This window comes from Solanum tuberosum, unplaced genomic scaffold (assembly GCF_000226075.1).
Source record: "Solanum tuberosum cultivar DM 1-3 516 R44 unplaced genomic scaffold, SolTub_3.0 scf00091, whole genome shotgun sequence".
NCBI classification, from domain to species: Eukaryota; Viridiplantae; Streptophyta; class Magnoliopsida; order Solanales; family Solanaceae; genus Solanum; species Solanum tuberosum.
This window is the reverse complement of record NW_006239016.1, coordinates 1,087,322-1,091,504: the sequence shown is the minus strand read 5'-3', so window position 1 is coordinate 1,091,504 and position 4,183 is coordinate 1,087,322. Positions and strand designations below refer to the sequence as shown.

The 4,183-nt window shown below is 32.7% G+C and overlaps 1 long non-coding RNA gene across 1 annotated transcript in view; it reads right to left on the bottom strand.

Annotated features, from left to right (window-relative positions):
• Positions 1-1,292: 1,292 nt before the first annotated feature.
• LOC102578311 (uncharacterized) overlaps positions 1,293-4,183 on the bottom strand; it is a 5,387-nt gene continuing 2,496 nt past the window's right edge. The window contains exons 3-4 of the long non-coding RNA XR_367330.2: positions 2,859-2,958; positions 1,293-2,071 (exon numbers count right to left, since the gene is read on the bottom strand). This is a non-coding gene — a long non-coding RNA (uncharacterized lncRNA). The remainder of the gene's footprint in view (positions 2,072-2,858; positions 2,959-4,183) is intronic.

Sequence of the window (4,183 nt, the reverse complement as noted above, 5' to 3'; positions counted from 1 at the left end):
GAGGGAGTAAATGTTGTAGAATTATATGAAAATCATGACTTTTTAATCCACGCATGGCAAGAGGGAGTAAATGTTGTAGAATTATATGACAATCATGACTTTTTAATCCTGAAAATTTTTTATCCTTAAGGTTGACACATTGAGAAATCCTATTAGGAAAATCCATCTGGGACCTTTAAATTCTTCAAAAATTTGAAAAACTTTTGCTTATCTTCATCAGATAATGTGTAAGGTGCTGCTGGCAACTCATATATATCTCCATTTTGTATTGGATGCAATTCTTTTCGTATTTTCATTTGTTGTAAATCCAACCGAGTACTCAAGGTGTCTTTTGTTTTCCCTTTGACATCTAAGATTGTCCCCAAAAAACTGTCACATATATTCTTTTCAATGTGCATCACATCAAGATTATGTCGCAACAATAAGGTTTTCCAATACGGAAGATCAAAGAATATACTCTTGTTATTCCAGTTATCACCCCTTTTCTTGTGTGATATTTTAATCTTCTTATGTGGATCCTTTGTTAATGGCAACCCATTTAAATCAGCAACCTGATCAAGAATATCATCACCACACAACATTTCAGGCGGTAGCCTGTGCTCAATAATGTTTTCAAATGACGCTTTATCATTTCTCCATTTGTGATTAAGAGGAAGATAGCGTCTATGGCCCATATAACACTGTTTTTGGCCATTTACTAGCCTTGTATAGTGTGTTTTTTTTTATTGCAACATGGGCAAGCCAGTTTTCCTTTTGTACTCCATCCAGACAAATTTGCATATGCTGGAAAGTCATTAATGGTCCACAACAAAGATGCATGTAACGTAAAATTCTTTCTAGTTGATGCATCGAATGTCTCGACTCCACTTTCCCATAATTCATTCAACTCCTCTATCAAAGGTTGCAGATAGACATCAATTGCATCACCAGGACTCTCAGGCCAGGTATAAGCATTGACAAAATAAAGTTCTCTTGCTTCATACAAAGCCAAGGTGGCAAATTATAAGGAATAAGTACCACGGGCCAAATGCTGTACAGAGTTTTCGACATTCCAAATGGTTGGAAACCATCACTAGCAAGTCTAAGTCGTACATTACGAGGCTCAGCAGCAAAAGATGGGTGAAGCTCATCAAATTTTTTTCATGCCATTGAATCAGCTGGATGCCTCATTATTCCATCATCAACTCTTTTGTCATGATGACATCAAAGGAGATATCTTTGAGCACATAAATAATCTTTGAAGCCTTGGCTTTAGAGGAAAGTAAAATCTTGCATGGTATCTTTTTTCCTTTTTTCAATTTTGTTCCCCACTATGTTTATCATCCTTCCATCTAGATGCACCACAAACTTTGCAAGATTGAAGACAATTATCATCCTTCCAATATAACATGCAATCATTCTTACATGCATCAATCTTCTTACATGAAAGCCCAAGATCTCGAATTACCTTCTTTGCCTCATAATATGAATCCGGCAAGTTTGTTCCATCCAACAATAAATCATCTTTCAAAAACTTCAACAACATTGTAAATTACTCATTACTCCAATGACCAATACTTTTAAGGTGAAGCAATTTAACCAAAGTAGAAAGCTTAGAAACTTTTGCACTTTCATATAATGGTAGATCAATATCTTTCAATAGCCTATAAAATCTTTTTGCTTCATCATTTGGTTCCTCCTCCATCAAATCATCACCACTATTATTCATATTATCTCCATTAAAATCGGGGTACAAATCTCTCAGCAAACCATCTATTTCATCCTCACCATCATCCTCTTCAATTTCATTATCATCTATTTTTTCAAAATTTGATTGTTCTTCACCTGACATCTCCCCATGGTGATACCAAAGAGTATAACTTGGTATTATCCCATGTACTATTAAATGTGACCTAACTACAACACGTGTTCTAGAAGTTGCATTACCACATTTAATACATGGACAACGTATCAACTGCGGTTCTCCTAGTTTTGTAAAAGCATAATCCAAGAAAGTCTCCACCCCATCTATATAAGCAATAGAAAGTCTATCTTTAATGAGTTCCATCCATTGTTTATTAGGCGCCATTATCTCCATGCATGTAAAATAGATATAATAGTACATTAGTATAACAACAAAATAGTACTAATTAGATATTTACTTTTAGAGTTATACATTCATACACAATAGATGCATATAGTTATATACGTATTACAACAAAAAATCAAGAAACAAACACTTAATCTATACTTACACAAGAAACACGCATAAATATTCACAAGATGGTAATAAAAAGGTTACAAAAATTGGAATAGTCCAAATTACATGACAAAAGACTAGCAATTCAAGAAAATCCAACATATAATAGTAAAAGACCAAATATTTCAAAATAATAATTTTTCAGGTATATTCTAAACATCAATAGTAAAAGACCAAATAGTTTCTATGTTTATGGTTATGAACTGAATATACAAAGCAGGTTCACAACAAATTTATAAAACTATAAACAAAGGTTAGAGAAGTCCTACAATCTAATCTGATTATATTAGAAGAAGAGTATGTAAAGACTTGAGAAAAAAGGTGAAATATTTTATATTTTTTTGTTTGTAGCATTTAAATTTTGTTACAGTAGTGCACTTTTTTATTACCTATATTGAACACATCAAAGTTTTGATAGTGCATAAAATGTTGCTCATACCATTGTTGATGAAACACAGTAAAAGATCGCAACCAACAGTACCTCTTAAAAAATGGCCAATAAAACTAGACTAAAAAACATAGCATAACAAATGGCCAAAAAAATTGAGACAAATACTTGGAATATTTTCAAAAACACATCAGTAAAGAAGAAAGGTCTAGAAAAAGAAAAAAAACGTACCTTACAAAAGAAATCAACAGAGAGCCTTCAAAAGAATAGTTTTGGAGACACTTTCAACAACAATAACAAGCACCACCACCAACAGATTTGGAATCAAAGCCTACAACAACCAAGAAAGAAATATGTGAACATGAGATACACTTCACAGAAAAGAAAATATGAAATGCAACAAAGAGCTTAAAAAAATCAACAAGCCACATGCAACCATATAGACATAATTTCAGTATAGTCTTTCCAATAATATATATTGCCTATTTCAAAGAGTTCATCCATTTTATGAAAGAAAAAATACATGGAGAAAAAAAAGGATGTGTTAACCCTAAGTGTGGCAAACAAGAAATATGGTCATCACAATGTTGGAATATGACTTTCTGGAGGCTACTTAATGATTGGGAAATAACATGGGTAACAAAGCTGTTAAATTTGTTAGGTGAATTCTCTGGTACTAACATGGAAGAATGATACAGAGAGGTAGTGACTTTGGAGTTTCAGGAAAACAAGCCACTGGATTGTCAAAGTAGATGATACATAGGGAAAGAAAATGTATTCACAGTCAAAACTCCACATGAAAAACCTCTTTAACCATAGGTATTGATTTAGTGCAATTTGATATTTGATAGATTAATATACAACATTTTTCCCACATCTGAAATTATATTAAACAGAGAAATGTATTTTTTAATCGTTAGCAGGCTATACATTTTGAATAGTAAACAGAAGAGTTTAATCACGCTTATAGTACCACATACTTTTAAATTTTGAAAAGTCGACCCAGCCCGAGCCATGGACCACCAGAAGCTGTCACCCAGGCTAATAGTTATTTCTTAGGAAATGACAATGCTGGAAGAGCAGTGTTTTGGAGAGCGAGAAGCCAAAGAAAGTGACAAGGGCTTGCTTCACCAAAGCGAGAAGCATGAAGCGAAGCACACACTTTTTTCAACTAAAGTGCTATTTAGTACAAAAATAAAAAATATCAAATATGCATAGATAAATAACCAAGAACTCAATAGAAATAACATATTTAGCAATTCTTTCAATTCTTAAACTAAAAAGTTTATATAATTTACGCAAAAAAAGAAAACTTAACAGTGAGAACAGAGACGGAACAATAAAAAATATTATAGAACAGAGGAAAAATTGCAGAATATGGACCAAAACAGAGCATAACAGAGAAAGCAATACAAAGCAGAGAAAACAATTGTGAAACTGAGAAAAAAATAGAGAAGATTATAGAAGAAGAGAAGGAAACCATGTTAATATTAAATCATATTTGATTTTTATGTATCCTCTGAATCCTATACGTATGTGAGGCAACACAGTTGGTG